This window comes from Equus przewalskii, chromosome 15 (genome assembly GCF_037783145.1).
Source record: "Equus przewalskii isolate Varuska chromosome 15, EquPr2, whole genome shotgun sequence".
NCBI lineage: Eukaryota > Metazoa > Chordata > Mammalia > Perissodactyla > Equidae > Equus > Equus przewalskii.
Window position 1 is genome coordinate 79175543 of NC_091845.1, and position 14219 is coordinate 79189761.

Genomic DNA, 14219 nt, shown 5'->3' on the forward strand with positions numbered 1-14219 from the left:
GATGCCGGACTGCTCACTCATCTCTGAAGCTGAATCTCACAGCCCCTCCTCTCTTTGGTCCACTTTGCTGTCCGTCAGAACTGATCCTTCTCTTCTTGGCTCTTTCAGCACTTTGGACCCTCCCTTGTTGCAAATATGTTTAATAACATACTTGCTGTGATGATTGGTTTGCGTTTGACTGTTCCCCTCATTATATTGGGAATTTATCAAGGATCATAATGATGCCTTAGTCAATTCTGTGTTGCTCTCATCTCTCCCAGTGCCAGCCCATTGCTCAATGTATATTTGCTGAATTGAAAGAAAAATTGATTACTTTTGAGAGTCAAAATGGAATGAATCGTATGTACCCGTAACATCCTTACACATCACAGGTAAGGATGATTTAAATAAAAATCAAGAAAAGCCTCTCCTGACTCCTTTTCCACTTTGGGCCTAATTGAGCTTTGCCAGAGGCCTTCTTCTCCCTTCCCCATAGTGGCCCCTCAATTCTACTCATCTCACATTTGGGAAGGGGGAGGTGGGGGAAGTAGGAGCCACTGAACTGAGCCAGCCCCTAGTTAGTCACCCATTGAGGTTACAACCTCCTGTACCAGTGAGCATTCAGGTAGACCAGTGATGGTCCATCCATAGTGCTCTGTGCCTCAGTTCCTTCATCTTTAAAATGACGATAATGATGTGATCCCTAATTCTAAAGTAGTGACAGAAATTAAATGAATTAATATTTGCAAAGTCCTTGCAGCTTTGCCTAACATCTAGCAAGCACTTTTAACTATTTATTACTAAAGAAAGGAAAATATGTGAATAAATATTTTCAAGTTATACTATTTGAAGAAACTGTCGTGTTGTCAGGAACTCTTGAAGGTTACAAGTCTGTAAAAATTGGGCAAAGATCTTACTTTTCCTTTTAAGTTTACTCTTTTTTCTAAGACTATCTGAAACACCATTATTGATCTATTTTTATGAGGCCTCTTTGTGAGTCTATCAATTGCATATTTGAAAGTTTTTAGCAAAGAGATATATCCTGAGTGCTGTGGGAATGAAGTAGGCAGGTGTGGCCATCTGGAAGAGAGCATCACAGTGGCACAACATCTTGGACAGAAAATTCCTTGCCTCGGCAGTTTTTCTGCAAAAATCAGGTTAATCACTCAACCAGAACATTTCAATAATCAGAATGCCCCATTCCCTGCATGCAGGTTAACTAATGTGTCATTGAATTATATTTTCTGGAGCAGCCAGATGAAACTGGCAGGCTGAGAATGGCATGCAGCATACAAGGATTTATTTGTATATACAAAACAGATTTGTGTTCCTTTCAGACTTGCTATAAGCTTAGGAACTGCTAAATCAGAGTTCTGGGAGTAACTCCAAACTCAGACAATTTCTCAGAAATGGCTGGATCTGCCACTGCACCAACCTCCAGATGGCGATTCCAGGTGTCATTTTCCTCAGACTTTGTGTTCAAATCATGGCCTTGGAGGTGAAATCGTTTTTAAGGCCCAAACAATTAAAATTTTTCATTATAGTATGATGGGCAGAGATCTAAGACAAGGGAGAATGGAAAAAGCAGAAAGCTAAAAATATTTCAGCTAAAGACGTTAGTCTTGTAGGATACAAACCTTATAGACCAGGACTGTCCAACAGAACTTTCTATGAAGATGGAAATGTTCTATAACAGTACTGCCCAATATGGTAGCCACTAGCTACATGAGCTATTGGGCAATTGAGTTTGTAGCCTAGTGCAATTGAGGGATTAAGTTTTTTATTTCACACCTATGGCTAGTATGAGCCCAAATGTATTGGGCAGTACATTTATAGACAGTTACTAGAATTTAAAAATTCATACCATCCAGTTTTTAGATGGTCTATCATACTATACAAGGTATGGCTAGAATTTGCAGAAACAGACCCGAGACTCTGAGATGGAAGAATTATTAATGTTTCATGAAAGTAGTGAGATTTTTAAATATTGGATTCAATTCTTAAAATATTAGATAATATGGGAGACAGAAAAGTATCAATATGTTCACAGAGATGCCGTAATTTTACCTTTTATCTCATATATGCAATGGTATTTGGCTGTGAATGGCCCAGACACATATTCACAGAAATAATCAACCTGAAAACTTCCAAGAGTAGAAAGGAAAGGTACCAAGTTTAATTCCCAAGTTCATTAGAAGGTTATAGCTATAAAATTCTGTTTGGGCCTGAGTATTAATGCATCCAGCAACTCAAAATGACTTACCTGGGAAGAAATACCAGTGTTCTACTCAACTACTAAATAAATAAGCACTAAAATAACCACCTTAATGGGGAACTGTGATTTATGTGGCATATTACTCCCAAAGAGGCCTTTTAAAAACATTGTTCCATCAACTCTGACAACATTCCTGAGCGGTAACTGGCAAATGCAGTTAGCTCCATTTTCCAGAGACAGGGGAAGGAATGAATGGCATGCCCAGTGTCAATCAATGTGACAGGGACATCACCGGGAATTGGGTGTACATGCACGGGCAAACTAAATGTGTGCTTTCCAAGGGAATACCAGGCTAACAGAACCACTTCAAGCAAGATTTAGGAGTGTTTAAGAGAAGTTGGCACTCAGAAGTAGACTTTCATGATTTGGGCCATTCTCAATTCCTTTGGAAAAGTAACAGTGGCTAACAAAACAATGTGTTCAATCATCTTCAATGCTTTGTTTGTTAAAAACAGAACAAGCTTCTTCTCTGCTGCAGAGCACTTGCAGATGTTTGATGGATAGACTGAATCCATGAAGGTCATAGTCAAAGAAAGGAAAGATGCTGTGCCATTTCAGGACGGAGATGGGGCTGAGTCGTAGCTCAGAGTCCTCTAGGACAGAGATGCTGCTCTGGGCTTTCTCACGCTGCAGGGATGCTCAATGTTGAAGCAGTCTATGAGTTGGGTTTTGAAGGATGGGTAGGAGCCTTTCTGTGGGATGCCAACATAGAGAACTACTCTCCTTTGTCTGCTCTGCGGGCAGTGGGCCAGGGTTGATGAAGCCACAGAGGAAACTGCCAGCTTCCTGGAGTTTCAGTTACACTTGATAGCAATTAATTTGAAATATTTTAAATATTAAAATAAATTCAGATATATTTAAAAGTGAAATTCAAAATCTGTATACAAGGAAACTTGGCTGGTTTGGGGCAGGCAGCTTTGGGATGCGCCTAGAGACGGCTCAAGGATGGGCATGTCCTTTCCTCTGCCCTAAGGTATGCTTTGGTGTAAGAAGCACTAGGGTGGGAGAAAGAAGAGTAGATTCTGAATGTTTGATGAAAATATACCACATACTAATTAGACTATGGATTGAGGATAGGAGGCACGGGACACACTTGGGAAACAGAAACAGACAACATGGGGCTCCTGAGGGATGGAGAAAGAGGTCCAGGCCTGGCATGCGGGTACCACCCACACTATGAACCTCACTCTGACTCACTGGAGATGGGTTTAAACTATATTCATTCAAACATGAAGACAAGTAGGGATATTTTACACAAGCAGGATTAAACAATAAAATGGCTATTGGGAGTATAAATTTGCATAACCTTTAGGAGGGTAACTTAGCAATAGGTATCAAAATGTTAAATGTCCATACCATTTAATTCAGCAACACCTAATCTGAGAATTTATCCTGCAGATATGCTTACACGTGTGGAATGACGTTAGAACAAGAGCATTCATTGCAGATAAAAGAATGGGAACAAAGAAAGCACCGAGGATAATTGTACCATGGACTGGATAAATAAATTACAGTATAGTCCATAAAATTGAAGACTAGGCAACTATTAGAAAGGCTTAAGAAACTATGAACTGATGTGGTTGCTCTCTAAACTTTGTTGTCAAGTCAAAAGAGAAAGGTGTTGAATAGCACGTCTAGCGTGTGTAACAAAAATTGCTATGGGCCCACCATGCCCCATTTCCTTTTTGTCCTGGCCAGTGACCTAGACTACATTTCCTTGTGTCATGTGGGGCCATATGACAGAGGTCCGGCCAATTGAATGTGTATAGAAGCAATATAAATAATTTGCAAGCCTGGTCCCTAAAAATCCCCTAGATCTTCCACGCTCTCTCTCTCTCTGCCTTTGTGAGCTCATGTAGAGTATCTGGCAGAGGTCACAAATCCCTAGGGATTGGTAGAACCACTACATCAAAGGAAGTTGGGATGATTAATGGCTCCTAGAGAAGACGGCAGTGCTCCCCTCACTAGCTCAAAGGCCACACTGGATTGGGACATGAACAAGAAATAAAGCCTCATTGTGTTAAGTCATTGGGATTAGAGGTTAAAGCATTTGTTCTATTCCACAATTTGTGTGAAAAAGAAAAGGGGGAGCGTAGAATATTTACCTGTGTATATACACTATTGGTTGCCTCTGAGGAGACTAGGGAGGAGAATTTGATGGCTGGAAGCAGGGTAGCGGCTGGAAGAAAGATTTTCTGTGTGTACTTAGTGAAAGGGTGACTTTCTTTGCCCTGGCTTCACATCTAGGGATACAGAAATGATCACTGCTTAGCGCACTGCCACCCATCATTTTCCCCACCATGACACACACAGAAAATGATTATATTGGGTCAATGGAGTAGACCATGGGGAAATTAGAGGCCTGAAGAGACTGCTCAGGGCTGAGAGGAGAGACTGGGGCTCCAACCGTCCTCAGCCAGAGATGAGGATGAAGGAATTTATATCTGGTGGTGCACCTGTAACCGATGGACACACCAGCTGGGGAGTGCTGTGCAGGGTTGAACACTCCTGGCCCTGGTCCCACCTGACACTCACCCCACCCCAGGAAAGAGAGTGACCAGTCTGATCGGTGAGTTGGAGAGAAGGAATTGAGTGTGTGCAACTCAGCAGCCCCCTTTCCATGTTGGAAGCAGCATGCTTGCTGGAAGTGGATGGCCCTGGCTTCTCCCAGCCCTCAGCTTTCTAAGAGCAGAATCCACCAGAAAGGCCTAGGATGTCTAGCTGGGTCTGTGGCTGAGTGGATAAGTCTTTCTAATTCTGGAGTGAAAGACAAGAAAGCCAGCTTACGGACCAAGCCTCATTATTTCACCTAACTTTTGCTCTTCATCTTTCTCACTTCTGTATCCATATCTCAACCAGTTACAAAATCAGGTAGGCAAAAGTGATGATATTGAATGACCCCTTCAAAATTCCAACATACCTTTTGGTACTTTTTGAATGTTGAGCCATGTGAATGTATCACTTACTCAAAAATTAAATTAAAGTCATTTTTTCTGTCGTTAAAAAAGAAGAAGTCTTGGATAGATTAGTTTGTTGGGGCCTCAAGATTGGCCTGGAGGAAGGAAAACCATTGTCAAGCTGTAGTTACCAAAATGAGCACAAGGTAATAACAATCTGAATGGAGGTGGCTGTGACAGAATGGAGAGAAAGGAACAAACCCAGGAGACATCCATTCATTCAACAAGTATTTACTTAGAATAAGCCAGGCGTGTGGCAGGGAGGAATGGCAGGGCTTGCAGGTGAAATAGAGAGGCAAAAATGAAAACCCCCAAAAGAATCTGTTTTTGCACCTGAGCGAATGACTGAGAGAACGTGACTGGGGAGGAGGTGACCTGGCACAAGTAAGAGGGTCACAAAAGCTGAGGGCTAACTGAGGCCTCGGTTCCCTGAGTCTCAGGGGTCTGTGAGTCACTCGGAAATACGTGAATGGCGGAAAGGTCAGGGCCAAGGAGAAATGACCCAGATCATCAGCACAGAGGAAATGAATTGACGAGTATAGACGGGATCCCCAAGGAATGAGCGCCCTAGAAAAGAGAAGAGGACCAGGGCAGAAGCCTGGGACTGGGAAGAAGTGGCAGTCCCGGCGGAGGGACAATGAAGGGACGATCAGAGAGAGGAGGAGGAGGCGGTGGCTCAAGGCACAGAGGCTGGGGAGAAGAGCAGCGAAAGAAGGAGGCAGGGCCGCCAGCCTCAGCCAATAAAAGTACAGGTCGCCCAGTGAAAGTGGAACTTCAGATAAACAACAGTTTTTCAGAATAATTTCTTAGTATCACACTTGTAACACACTTTTTCCCAATTATTAATTATTTATCTGAAATTCAGTAAGTAAAGAGAGAGGCAAGAATGAAAAACCCCAAATGAAACTGCTGTCACGCCTGGTGGACTGAGGGACCAGCGGGGAGCAGCTGACTCTCCCTACCCCGGCCTGGTGTTGACGACCTCGAAAAGGGGTTTCAGGGCCCAGGAGGAGTCCTTTGGATTTCCTAATTAGGAAGTGGTTGTTGATCCTTTTCAACTGATTTCAACTAAGAAGTGGGTACAGGGAGGTAAGGGAAAAGTGAGTGAGGCGAATGTGGAAGCAGTGGGTTCCAGGTCCCTCATTTGGGGGGTGGAATGGCAGGCTCTTTAGGGAAGCTGATGCATGGCTCTTAGACGAGATAGAGGAAGGCAGGAGATGGGAGACAAAGGTACAAAGGCCACGAGGGAAAGAGGAGGAGAGCAGAGCAGGACATAGAAAGGTGAGGGCTTAAGTTTAGGGAGGTAAGGAAGTGATACGAGCAGCAAAAAGCTAATAAATCAATGTTTTTAAAAATGGGAGAAATCCTACCCTGGACATTTAAATCTGTGGAACAGCCTCACTCGGGATGTCGCCCACAGGAGAAAGCACTCTTTGATTCCTCCAGCTGTTTCGTCCAGAGCTGCCGTTCCTGGCAGGCACTCCCTAGAGAAACAGGCTTTCCCTCGCGTGGGCTCATGTTCAAGAGACACTCAGTGCCATGGACACACAGGCTGCCCCGGGGAGAAGCTGCCTGGGAGGGCACCCACCTAGGGGTCTGCAAACTGCTCGCTGCCCATCCCCAGCTCCAGGGAGGGGTGGCTGTGATGGGAAGTGGCCACAGCAGCCCCTGCGCCCGCCTGGCCCTCCCCTCCGGCACCTGCCTGAGCAGTTGTGAATTCACCTGTTGCACACACTGGGAAGCAGTGTCAGATTTTCTTTGAGTGAGGGGTTCCTCTGCTAAAAAATGTTTGAATCCCTAGCCTAATATTGTTCCCAGAAAGTTCAAAGGACATGTGGAAGGTCACCGGGCCACACAGAGCTTAGAATCCTAAACTAGAGCTGTTTCTCTTTTATTATACTTATATTCTTCATTTTGCTTCAAACAAGTTTTAAACGATGTGTCAGAGTTGAAGTCCTCCCCCCCACCCCTCCCCAGAAGTAACCAATACTCTGAAGTTAGAAAGTTCCTTCCATGACTATATTCTTGTACTTCAGCTACATGTATCCATAAGCAATAATTTGTATTATTTTTGTATAGTATATTACATATAATTAGCATATTTTTAAATTTTACAGAAACTTTATATACATATAAGTAGTACATTACATATAGTGTATTTTCAAATTTTACAGAAACTTAACTATAAATATCCTTTTGTATCCTACTTTTTACATTCAACATTTTTTTTAAGATTTATCTATATTAATACATGTGGATCTCGTCCATTTGCTTAAACTGCTGTCTGGCATTCTACTGGATGACCAGATCATCACAGTTTCCTCCTTTCTCTAACAAGAGAATTCAGGCAGTCAGATTGTTGCCTATTTTTGCTATCGCTAAAAATAATGCAGTGGAGATTCTTGCACTTAAGTCTTGCAAACACATGAAAGTTTCTCTAGAAGTGGAAAATACCTAGAAATGGAACTGCTGATAAGGCATATGAATCTTCAACTTGAGTGGGTATTGCCAAATTACTTTAAAGTGGTTATACCAATTTATACTCCCATATGAGAGTGTAAGAATATTCCCCCACATTCTAGCCAAGACTTAGTATTGACAAATTTCTAATTTTTGACAATCAGATAAGTTTGAGTTGTTATCACTCTTTTGTTTACTTTGCATTTCCCATTACTACTGAAATGAGCATATTTTCCTTGTTTATTGGCCTTTTGTGACATCTCTCTAGTGAATTTTTGGATCATTTCTTTTACCCAGTGTGACTTTTTCTTGTGATTAGTTTTTCACACAATCTGGTTACTATTCTATTTTGGTTATTTGCATTTCAAATATATTCTTCTATTCTGTCACCTCTTTAAACTTTTAACTTTGTCTTTTAACTTTGTTTTGGTGTCTTTTTCATGCAAGAGTGTTTTTATTTTAATGTAGTAAAATTTATTCTATTATTACCTTATGATTTCAGCTTTCGGTAACTTCTTTTAAAAAATCTTTCGCTGTCCTGATGTCACAAATATATTTTCTCCTACGGTTCTATGACTGGCTGTTTACAGTTAAGTTTCTAATCCATCTCAAGCTTATTTGTTATATGATGTGAAGTAGGAATCGAATTCTTTTTTCTCCCATGTTGACAGCCAATTGTCCCAGGAGTTGTCATAGGTATTTGGTAGTTTATCCTTTTCCCACTGATTCTGGTTGGCTCTTCTGTCACTGTCCAGTGTTTTTCCAAAGATCCATAAGACATTTAGTCTAGTAAATATTTGATATCTATTATCCTATCGCTAGCCTACTTAATAATTCAAAATATAGGAAAAGCTTTATACAGGTAGGTGTTCAATGAAGCATTATTCACATGAGTGAAAATTTAGAAATAACTTAAAAGTCAAATACATTTATATCCATTATCCTGAATTTTTAAAAGCCTGAGGAAAGGTGTAGGTTATGACAATAAATAAACAAATCAAATCACAAAGTTTCAGAGACCGACTAATTTAAACCACATAGAAAAAAATATTTGTAAAAAGACTGGATGTAAATTTAGCAAAATTTACAGTGGTTGCATAATATTGTGGAACTATTTGGATTCTTCCTTAAAAACAAACAAACTGTCCTGTCCTTCTCAAATGAACAGCTTGTAAGGTTATCCTTTAGGCAGTTATACCACAACTGTAACAGAACCACTGATAAAAAATCACATATCTTTCTAAAGTGACAAAGAATTATGAACATCTGAAATAGAATGGAAACTTTTAAAAAGATTAAGGAATAGTGAAAAGTGATAAATAACACATGAGGAAAAGTTGAGAATTGAAGACTCAGATCTGTTATGGTTTTTCAGTGTGATAAAACATCCGGACAGGCCTGGTACGGAAACAAGCAGGTGAGCAACAAATGCTCAGTGAATGGTCAACCCACACCAATTTATTACGTCCCAATTTATTGAGTTTTCATCCTTTTCAAAAATTACTAGAAGGCTGAGGATAGTCCCCTCAACCAGAATACGTGGTATTATGAATGTTGATGGTTAAAAATGGCAGATCACTAAATATATATATTTTGCAATGAAGTTCATAGAAGCAGAACTAAATTACAGAGAAATGGTAAAAGAAGCACAATGTAGAGAAAAATTTAATAATCATAAATGATCATTGAGAAATTATGAGAATATTATGCTCAAAACTGTGATTACTTTTCAAGTTATTAAAATTCCAAAAGTTAGAAATACACTATTTTTAATATTATATATGCAAAAATGACAGATGTAAACACTGGTATTTCATTGGAGGTAGGTAGTGTCTACAACTCCAGGAAAATAAGTGGAGAATTGAGAACAAAACATTTACATAATTCTAAATATTTAACCTGGAAACATGGAGTTGTGGAAAGAACATTTAACTCAGCGTCAGAAGTCCTGGTCCTAATGCCAGTTCTGCCACAGATCATCCTTGACCAAGTCATGTATGCTGTTAACCCCTCAGCTGGCTACTCTGAAACATGGGGCAATATTTGTTCCCCTTGTGGAATAAGGGTGAGATTGAAGTGGACAGTGCAATAAAGCCCTTGTAGGTAAACTAGCTTGGAAAAGGGAATTCACAGTCCTTATAATTTGGGCAGGGCTGATGTTCAGGGTCTGTCTTCCTCACTTATAGACCAGGACAGTTACCACCTGTGAATTAATCATCATCATAATAATAACAACTATCATTTCCATATGGCTTCTATAGTTTTAAAATTGCCTTCATACATATTCTCTCATTTTCTTCTTCACAACAACCCTTTGAGGTAAGCATTGTGAACACCTCACTTTTACTGCGGTGGAACCAAGGCTCAGAGAGTTAAGTGACTTGTCCAAAGTCACATAGCTTGTAAGTAGCAAGACTTGGACTCAAACTCTAGCTTCAGATTATGATTCCATTGCTTTGTTGATCACACAACTAACGGTTAATATACTTTGAACACTTACTACAGGCCAGGCACTACTCTAAGCACTTTACTGTATTTTCTCATTTGTAAGTCACAATGACCATACAAAGCAGTTAGGAATATCCCATTTCACAGATGGGGAAATTGAAGCATAGGCAAGTTAATTATCTCAGCCAACATGGCGCAGCTGGAAAGTGGCATTTGAACCAAGTAACACGGCTCCAGGGGCTGCCTTCTTAACTACAAAATTCCATCTGCCATCCACCTGTGGGTTCAGGTCACCCGCCTCACTGCTGGATGTGTCCCCATTAGCTGCAAATAGACAAAGGCCACCTGGGTTTGCCAGATCAGTGCTCCAGCAGCTAGTCGCCGATGGCCAGAGAATCTCCCATGTTTCTGCATAAGACTCTTGACACATGCACTTACCTCTGCTACCTTCATGACTCTTGACTAAGGTAATTGTAGGTCCTAGTTTGACCAGAACAGTTCCAGGCAATGCTTTGTCCCAGCCTTCATCGTGCACCAGCCCCGCCCCCACCAACCCTCTCAAGTGTCTCAGTTTGAAGGACAAATGATATGGTTTCCTACTCCTGACCCTAAACACCCGGACTCTTGGCCTTTAATTGACTACACAAAGCTTGGGTTGGCTGATGGTCCCTTGTGGGCCTGCCCTTCTTTGTGTGGATTGCCTACATCCCCCCCACTAGCTATGGTATTGACGTGACAGTGGGACTCCATTCCAAGATTGACTTGCTATCAGCAGGGGAAGAGAAAATAACAGCCGGGTGTGAGAAGGGCCTGGTCCCCCAATCTCACCAAGAGTATTCATTCCTCAGCACCCAGGTAAAAATTGCAAAAAGAACGGCATCCAACATAACTGAAAACCTGTGCGTCAAGAGTGATTTTCCCTTCAAACTGGAATTGCTCTTAATGTTGGCCAAACTTTATACTATAGGCAAAAGAAACTGAGCTTTGCAACCCTCAGAATATGCAGGAACTTCGCAGTCCCACAAAGTCTCTTTTTTGCCTGACAAATTGTCTGAGTTTGCATTATCTTTTCAGGCCTTAGCTTTGAAGTGTGCATGCAGCTTCCCCATCACAAGACCTCACCAGGGAGCAACTGGCCTGGGGAAGCTGGACAGGAAGGGCTGAGTCAGCAAGGACCACAGCCATGGCAGGAATGCTTGAGGGCTTGCGGGGCAGGGCGGGATGAGGTGCTGAAATCAGCAGAAGGTCGATGCCAAACAGCTTGATTTAAAATTAAAATGATGTGTTTTCCAAATGATATGTTCACCTTAAAAATGGCAAATTTAAAAAACAACACCAAACTTCCTCCATTGTGCCAACCTCAAGCTGGGTCCCAAGGGAGAAACCTGTGCCCATCAAGGGCAGACATTAAGGAGGCAGCATAATATTTACTGCACATCTAACACTAAACATAACCTTTTCTCATTTATTTTGAAAAGCAACCCTCTAAAGTGGGTATCACTAACCCTGTTTTATGGATTAAGAAAAATATGAGAAGTTAACTAATCCAAGGTCTCAAAGCCGGGAGGGGCAGAGATGGGATTCAGCCCTAGGTTTAACTGCAAAACTGCAATGGACTGAATATTTGTGTCTCCTCAAAATTTGCACGTTGAAATCCAACCCCCAACGTGATGGTATTAGGAAGTGAGGCCTTTGGGAGGTGATTAGGTCAGAAGGGTGGAGCCCTCATGAATGAGATTAGCACCCTTCAAAAGAAGACCTCTTTCATTCTTTGCTCCATGGAAGGACACAGCAGGAAGACAGCCATCTGTGAACCAAGAAGCTTGCTCTCACCAGACACCAAACATGCTAGCACCTTGATCTTGGTCTTCCCAGCCTCCAGAGCCGTGAGAAATAAGTGTGTGTTGTTTAAGTCACTCAGACTATGGCATTTTTGTTGTAGCTGCCTGAACAGACTAAGACAAAACCTTATGCACGTCCTTATATCACCTCATGCAGTCAGAATTTAATCTGAAGATATGAAGCTCTACCAGTGGAATTTTAAGACAATCGTCGCGTGGGAAAGGACTTTTTGGTGAGGTGAAAAATGAGGTGTTTGGATATTTCCAGATCTTCTAAAAATGCTATTATATAGGCATATATTCACTGGTGTGCTGGTAAACCATCTCTCTAGAGAGGAAAAGAAGGCCACAAGCCCTGATTTGCAGCACTTGATAATTCCTGTGGTGTAAGTACTCCTAACATGGCCCATTCAAGCTGCCAATGTTTCAACAACCGGCTTGCGAAACTCTTGGATATTTCATAAAGGATCAGCTCTCCATAGCCAGGACGAGCCCGCTGTAGGACTCCACTGCGTCATTTGTCCCCAACTATGTGTTAAGTCATGATTCGGGTGCTGTTCTTGAGCCCATAACCTATACACAATTTCCTAGCCTATGGAATGTATAGGAGACCAGAATATCCCCCCTCCAAATATCCCTTTTTGGCATCAGGATTATTTTGAACTGATTATTTTGAGAAACAGCGGACCCAGGAGAATCCCTATAAAACAGACTAGAAGTTACTCTTTTATAAGAGAAATTTACATAAGGAAGTCTCCATTTGTAAGGCTGTCTCTCTCTCAGCACCAAGAAGAGAGGGATGCCTCTAAATCATTAGTAACTTACCAACGGAGAAGGCACAGACTAAATCTGCATAACCACCTTACCTTTGTTTACCATACTTTTGCTGATTACCTTCCTAAAACTTGCCTCCCTCACAACCTTCTTTCTTCATTTTAGCTGAGATGACATTTAAGCCTAATTCTAATCCATCTCTGGGTTACTCATTGCCTAGATTTCTCCCATGCGTATATGAAATTAACGTGTTAATAAACTTGTTTGTTTTTCTCGTATTAATCTGTCTTTGGTTACAGGGGCCCTAGGCAAGAACCTAGATAGTAAAAGCAAACATTTTTCCTCCCCAAAAGCATCAGTGTGTCGGATGCTGGGATTCCCTTCAATGCAGGCCTTGTTGCCCCTGCTGCTAGGAATGCTGTCAGTCCCTTCAGGGATTGCCAAGACTGCAAAGAGCCACCTCACCCACGGTCACCCCCTTTCCAGAGTAGACCACATCTAAGGACAGAATGATCTAGTATTTTAGGGGCCAAGCCATCTCGGTCCAACTGGGGATAAATCTGAAGAGGCATTCTAACTCCAGAGCTTCCGGGGGGGTAGCCGTAATCACCGGGCCTGCATCTCAGGTTAACTTCTCCCTCGCCCCATGCAGGCTTCCATTCATAAAGTGTTGGTCTCAAGGGCACCTAACCATCCTCTTCTCTAAACTTCACCTCAGAGTCTGCTTCTCTGGGAACGCAATAGGCAACAGTCAGAAAGAAAGGTGAAGAGCACCTGCATTTGCAGCACGTCTTGCTCCACTCACCCCCAACTGCGGTAGAACTCCCTAAATCGGACAGCGTCCAGTCAGCATTACAATCAGAAACGGATCGAGAGGAGCAGCTGGGAGACCCCAACTCAAGACAGGCTTAGACGGCCACAGGAGACTAGCCAGTTAAATGCCCAGACACCTTATGGTCCCGCCTCTCCTGTGCCAGCAGATACGGACCCTACCTTCAGGCTGTAGAAGCTACTAATGAGGAGCTACTTAAAGACCTGAGAGAAGAACAGGGAAACGCAGTCGGACGGAACATTACATAACTGCTCGCTGGAGGCCAGCAACAATAAATGTGCACATTGCCGCAGTTTAATGTCTTGAAGCAACAAAGCAAAGGGGAAAAGAATTGAAAGATCCATTTTCAGTTTTATGCACTCAGACTGAAAGTCTGGTGGGAAATCTCTCTTCCTCCCTCCCCCCGCCCCATTTGTTTGCCTCTCCTGTGCCCAGCCTCTGTTTCTTTCTCTCCTTCCATCCCTACTTGACTATTTGGAGAAGAGACTTATAGCAATTCAACCTTCTAAGTAGCAAACAACCATCACAGAGCGCTGGCACTTCACTCTGAGGGAAATCTATGATGGATATTTAGGCATAAAATGGTCCCCAGTGCAGACAGGGCAGCACAGCAGTGAGAAGTAGCAACTGACAAGAGGAGAATGATAGTTCAT

At 42.1% G+C, this 14219-nt stretch overlaps 1 protein-coding gene across 5 annotated transcripts in view; it reads right to left on the minus strand.

The window, feature by feature from the left end:
• Positions 1-14219, minus strand: part of SLC9A9 (solute carrier family 9 member A9) — a 511594-nt gene that overhangs the window by 469723 nt on the left and 27652 nt on the right. The window lies entirely within an intron of this gene.